Source organism: Aulonocara sp. 'chitande type north' Nkhata Bay, linkage group LG3 (assembly GCF_057382095.1).
Source record: "Aulonocara sp. 'chitande type north' Nkhata Bay isolate Kocher_YH1m ecotype deep benthic linkage group LG3, A_spYH_male_GT1.1, whole genome shotgun sequence".
In the NCBI taxonomy this organism is placed as follows: domain Eukaryota; kingdom Metazoa; phylum Chordata; class Actinopteri; order Cichliformes; family Cichlidae; genus Aulonocara; species Aulonocara sp. 'chitande type north' Nkhata Bay.
The window spans coordinates 22,837,584-22,844,174 of NC_141346.1; the positions used below are offsets into that span (position 1 = coordinate 22,837,584).

The following is a 6,591-nucleotide window of genomic DNA, read 5'->3' on the forward strand; positions in this document are numbered from 1 at the left end:
ATTATTGTAGGATCTACCTTACAGTATAAAGCACCTTGAGGCAACTGTTGTTGTGATTTGGTGCTGTATAAAATAAACTGAAGGATGTGTTCAGGAAAAAAAATACATAGACTTGGATAAATATGTGAACAATAAATGTCTTTATTATTCATTGACTTTGAAATCGTGTGATTACCAGTAATGTGCTTCCAAGAAGAACAATACCAGTGGAAAGACTGACATGTTATCAGGTTTTCCATTATCTGATTTATGCAGAGTCAATGTACAGTGTACTGAGATTTTGCTTTCACTTGTCAGCCAACCATTGGGTGTAATCAGTGACCTTTTATTTAGTTATATATTAAAGTTAAACATTAAAAGGCTGTGATTTTATGATAGTTATAAACACTTGCATATTCTCTGTAGCAGTGTTTAAAAGCACACTGTGTGATTATTAAATAAATCCAACTTAAAAGCTTGCACCGAAGAAGAAGAGACTGGATCAAAGTGCACGTCATTCTACAGTCAAAGTCTTGCGCTGTACGGTGTTGAATGGTGGTGCAAAGTCACTCAGAAAAACAACTGGTATGCACTTCTTCTTATTTAAACATCAGTAATTAGTACCATAGTAACTGACCTTTAAAATAACGATTGAACTAACAGACTGTATTAACACTTTGTTTATTTGATAGATTATTATTTTTTGCTTAGTCTGGAGCATTCTATCAGTCAAAGTACATACCACAGTATCACAAATGGGATGATGCATTGTAACAAGATGGTTTGTGCTGTTGTCCTTACTTTTCATTGATGTCATGAACTAGTCACTTTTAAGTCACCTTTATGTTTCCAGCACTGCAGGATACTCTAATGGGATTGATTGATCTTTGCACGATTTCAATGCTCTTTGGTTCCACCATGCTTTGACCCTATTCCTGTCGACAGATATTGGCATTGAGTTATTGAGGTATAGAAACTTTAACATGCAGTTTGACTTTTTTACATTTAGTCTGGTTATTTTAGTTAATAGTTCAACTGCATCTTTATTTTTCATACTAAATCTATGATGATGGCATGCAGGCAAAGCATTGACAAATGTCACATACAAAAACATCCTTAATTTTGTTTCATGCATTTCATTCATTTAATTATGGTTTTTTTTTTAAATTTGAAGGATGAAGTGTTTACATTACTATCAGCGCTGGATGGTTTGTGGCTTAAGTTGTGGCCTTGTGTGTATTGCCTTTAAGTGGTGGATCTGCAAAAAGTCAACAACCAGTAAGTGTGAAATAAGATTTTAATTTCTCTGCTGCCATTAGATAATTAATTTGATTTTCAAAAAATAGTGCTGAAATCAAGGGCGTAGATTTGGCAGGGACGGAAGGGACAAGTCCCCAACAATATCCAGCAATTATTGAATTGTCCCCATCAATAATTTGATCTCTTCAAGTAAAGAAAAACACAATCTGTCCACGTCTCATTGACCTAGCGGAGCAGAAAGAGTTAAATTACGTTCTCTACTGGAGTCCTACCTCATGTGGCAAATATGGCCAATGTGATTGGCTGTGCCTTTCAGGGAGCTCTGTTTATTTTTAGCAGTGTAAAGCCTGCGCTGCAAGGAGGAGAGGAGGATGACAGCAAAAAGGAAGAACCTGGATATAAAAAAATATTTTTCAAAGAAACCTGTAAGTCACTTAAAGTCAAGTTCACTCATATAATGTGTCCGTCACAATAACGTTACAGGCTATGCTAGGCTTTGGCCCACATCAGTCTAAAATTGTATGTAACCATGAATAACGTGTTTTGGAAACTAACTGCACCCTACAAACATTACTGATCAGTAATGTTTGTAGGGTGCTGTTAGTTTAGTTTAGTCGGTTATTTGTTTAATAGTAATTTAACATTATATAATTCACATATAAAACTATGAATTGTGATTTTAAATGGTTTAAAAGCATGTAGAATAGCATATGCAGGCAGGTATATTTCTCCTTTTTTTATCAAGAAGCAAAGACATAAAGGAAAAAAAAAAGAAACCGGGCAGGGTTTGGTGGTTGAATCATCCGTCCCCACCAATGCCAAAACCAAATCTACGCCCTTGGCTGAAATGTTAAGAGAGGATTCTGTGTATTCGTGTGCTTATCCATATTAAGGAAATTATAATTCAAACAACATTTTGGTCCAAACCAGGCTGTTTGGCTATGACAAAAACCCAGAGATGCATTTTTCAAATGCAAAATTTATATTTAAAAAGAAAAAACAATTTATTTTAAATAAAAGGAAGAAAAAAGAAACCTTACACAAACCATGGCTTGTCAGTGTTGTGGATGAGTGCATGAGTGGAAGAATGGTGTTTGCAATGTTGTTTAGTGCAGGAAGAAACCAAAGGCAACCAAAATCCAAAGGGTTGTTTCTGAGAAAAGCACCACACAGTGATTGAGCGAGGATGTTTTTTTCTCACTAATTGTGACTGAACCACTCCACCCATCCAAATCAAACGAGACATGCAACAAAAACAGGCCAAAAGAAATGCAAGGTGGAGTGGGTCGTTGTATTGTAATGAGTAATTTAAATTATATATTTAACTTTAATTAATTGCAAAAAAAATTTTTCTACAATGTCCTGTTGTTTGTGAAAAAGAAAGAAAAGTAAAAGAAAAGAAGACCCTGCTTCAGAAACAAGCAGAGAGAACACAAGAAGAGCTGACTGTATTGTCAGAGTTTATCACTCAAATTGTGGAACTGAAGAGAGGACATCACCAGCAAAAGGAAGAATTCAAACAGTTAGAGGAGACTAATAAAGAGCTGGTAGAAAACAAGGAGAAACTTTGTCTGGTAGAAAATGAAATAGCAAAGAGTGAGAAAGAAAAAGAGACGGACAAAACACAAAGATACTTGGAGGAAAAACAAAGTCTATTAAGTGTTCAGCGTAAACTGGAGAAGAGAAAGGAAGAACTGGAGAATCTACAACTGAACATGTGGAAACAGCTGCAACATATAAAGGATATACTGAGCAGAATGACAGAAAGGAGGTCAAAATTAGAAAACAATTATGAGGTGATCAAGTCGCAGCTGCAGGAGGTAGAAAATCAGTGATTGGTAGTGAGAAAGAATAAATAAATGATGTACACTGATTGATTAACCTTACTATCTGACGTGATATCTTAAATAAGACAATATAAATAATTAAATAAATAAAATAAAACAATCGTTAGTTGCAAAGAAGAATAATCTAAGAAAGATAGCAATATTTTTTTCAATTTATGATAAATTATATTCATGTTGTTTGAGTAAGAAAGTTTAAAAAGAAAGGAATTATCTCAATTGACTAAACAGAGAGATGGTGCTGGAAAGGATGCACAGCAGGTCGAGTAAGAAGGAAATGTACTAATGCGAGAAGAGGGTATGCTGAGAAAAAGGAAAGAGTACTCTGAGGAGATGATGAATAAAGAAAATGAGAGGGGATGATGGGTGGACAGAAGTTAATGAATCAGGAAGTGCAGAGGATTAGTAAGGAGGAAGTTAGGGTAGCTATAGAAAGACAGTTGGTCAGGATTCCATACCTGTAGAAGTCTGGTAAAAAGGCCAGTTGACTTTTTCACTAGATTTTTTTTTAACAGTCTTGGAGAGTGAGAGGACGCATGAGGAATTGAGATACTGGATGATGTGCAGAGCTGTGGAAATGAAAAACAATTAAATTTGATTCAGAATATGTTGTTAATAAAAAAACAGAAAAGAGAACTGCTCAAGCAAGGAAGAAAGCTGAAAGGAACAAATGTTTATTTAAATGAACACCTAATCAAGAAAAATACAGACATTGCAAGACAAGCAAGAATATTAAGAAAACAGAAGAAAATACAGTCAACTTGGATGTCAGATTGTAAAATATTCATTAAATTAAATGGAACACCAGAGCAGGCAAAAGTTCTAGTCATCAAAGCGATGACAGATCTATAAAAATATAACTAATAAATCATAATGCAAAGCAGTGCTAAATATGATGGCACTTGTCTAAGTTTCACAACCAACTCAGATGTCTGACAGTTTCATGTAACAATAGATAGATATTGACAATAGGACATATGTATGTCCTGGTGTATGACAGCAATATAGATCCTGATTGTAATTTCTTTAACAATAAGATAAATGAATGAAATTATGATAGACAATTTAAAAAGAAAATAAAGGTAGAAAAGGGTATAACAATGGTTCACTTTAATAGAGGAAGCCTATATGCAAACTTTCAATCCATCAAAGAAACCAATATACAGTTTAAACAGCTATTCAAGATGATAGCCATATCAGAGACCTGGATAACTCCTGAAAAAGAAGCAGACTTAAATAAATAAACGGATATGAATTCCTTCATTTAGACAGGGTCAACAAAAAAGGAGATATTTCAATACTGCTTCGAGGTAGCAAAAAGCGCTCATGGAGCTGGATTCTGCAAACCTTTCAGCCAAGGTTCAGAGACTGAAGAATCACCTCTGTGCATTGTAGATGACTACATTTCACAAAATGGGACTTTTTAAATGGATATCCATCAAAAGGTTCATGCATTGCCTTGATATGATGTCATTTCCATTGTAGAGAAAGCATTTTTGGACTAACAAAATCTCAAATATGTCAAAAAAAGCAAAGGGAAATGTTCTAAAAAATAACCATAACCTGAAGATGTTTTTCATACAGGCCAGTAACCTGAGGAAGGGTCTAAGCTTGTTCTTGTGTTATCACAGTTCCTGTGTAATTTACTAGGGGATGGAACATAAACCATGAGCCTTTTTTCATTGTTTTGTTCATTTTGTTTTTTAAATAATCTGACCTTCTGTGTTTGCTCTCCTGGTTTGCCATTTATCCTTCAAGTATGTAAGGCTTTGAGCTAAAAGGGAAAAGACCCTTGTCTTTTTAGTGCTTGTTTATTTCGAGTTATTGCCATGTTCATGAAAATAAATTGTTCATTTGGAAAAATGTTAACATGTGGTCATTTATTCATAAATGTATTACAAAACACACAACTACATGTTAGTTTGTTTGGTTTTTTAGACATAGACTACCAGAGAAATACAATAACATTCATATTTGAATGTTAGGGGGCGATCGTGGCTCAAGAGTTGGCAGTTGGTGTTCGTCTTGTAATTGGAAGGTTGCCGGTTCGAGCCACAGCTCCAACAGTCTCGGTCATTGTGTCCTTGGGCAAGATGCTTCACCCGAAACTATACTGTGGTGGGGTTTGTTTGTTTTTGCTTTGTTTTGCTTTATATGTTGTTTGTGTAATTTAAGACTAAAAGAAAATTAAATGAATGAGAGTTAAAACTTGATATAAATAATATGATATAAACCTTGGGTATAGGTCCAAATAAGTGTATACTTCTGCCTACTCCTTTTCAAACAAAAGAATGGAATGATATTTTGTAATGATTGTAAATGTACGTTTGAAATAAAAATGAACTGAACTGAACTGAATATATAAATCTACAGTGCATGAAAGTTCAAAATAACCAAAATGAGAAAAAAGGAAAAATGCAGGAAATATATTTCAGAAAAGAAGATTATTCTATTGAGAAGGATCATTTTATTAATGTTTCTCTCTTGATTAGTATCTAGAGTATAGTATAGTATAACTATCTTAAAAAAAATGTGTTAAGAAATGCAGCAAAAACGGGGCATTGTACACCTATACATGTGCGTGACATTTTAATGGCAATTTCTGTATTTTGTGGTTTGGAGAATTTTGTTGATCTGAAAGCAAATTATATTTTTTACAATTTATGAGCTACCATAAGATTTGGCTTGGGATCACCTGATAGTCTGTCGATAGTCATCTATTTGTGTGATTTTTCTTTTATGGCAATAAAAGTTATCTTTCACCCTTTTTCTTTTGTCTTGTCCTCATTTAAAATAAGAACATTTAGTGGCCTCCATCCCCACTAAAAAATCCATGTGTGAGAATTTGTGAAATTTGAATTCACAGTTTTAACCGAATTCTAACAAAAGCATTGGCTTTCTCTCAAATTTCCAAAAGCAAACAAACAAAACCTGTTTTCCCATTTCCATTCAGCTCTCCCACACTTCCATTTAATGGTACAGGTATTGTCATTATACTATTACTCTGATCTGGGCTGTGATAGTAGGCTTTTTTTCTTCTTCTTTATTTGCCTGTCTTTTGTGGCAGAGTAGCAATCAGAATTATTGTCTGATCTGGCAGAGGCTTACAACACTTTCTCATTTGGCCCAACATGAAAAGTCTAACCCACGCAACAAAGAAAATTTGAACTACTTGTTTTGCATCAGAAACACTAGCAAAATAAAGATTGTCCTTAGCAGCCAGAAGCAGGAAGAATGCCACACCGAGGATGTGGAATAATGGGTGAAAAATTTCTTCGAGAGACAACATACTCAAGCAAAAAAAATAAAATAAAATAGTGGCACTGATCACAGCCACAGAAACAGCAATTTGAAACAAAAATCAGAATCAGCATACTTTATTACTCCCTAAGGAAATTATGTGGGTTACAGTTGCTTCAAATACAGTAACAGAAACAGAAACAGACTAGACTATTTAACAATACAAAATGTTACAGATTTACAGATTTAAGAAATAGCACAATATATA

The 6,591-nt window shown here is 34.2% G+C and overlaps 1 long non-coding RNA gene across 2 annotated transcripts; it reads left to right on the plus strand.

Annotated features, from left to right (window-relative positions):
- Positions 1–432: 432 nt before the first annotated feature.
- Positions 433–5,793, plus strand: LOC147334610 (uncharacterized). Of its 2 annotated transcripts, none has more exons than XR_015128593.1 (4): positions 433–564; positions 833–946; positions 1,154–1,257; positions 5,069–5,793. It is a non-coding gene; the product is annotated as an uncharacterized LOC147334610 (long non-coding RNA). The 2 variants fall into 2 exon arrangements; XR_015128592.1 differs by lacking the exon at positions 5,069–5,793 and adding an exon at positions 2,620–3,549.
- Positions 5,794–6,591: the final 798 nt, after the last annotated feature.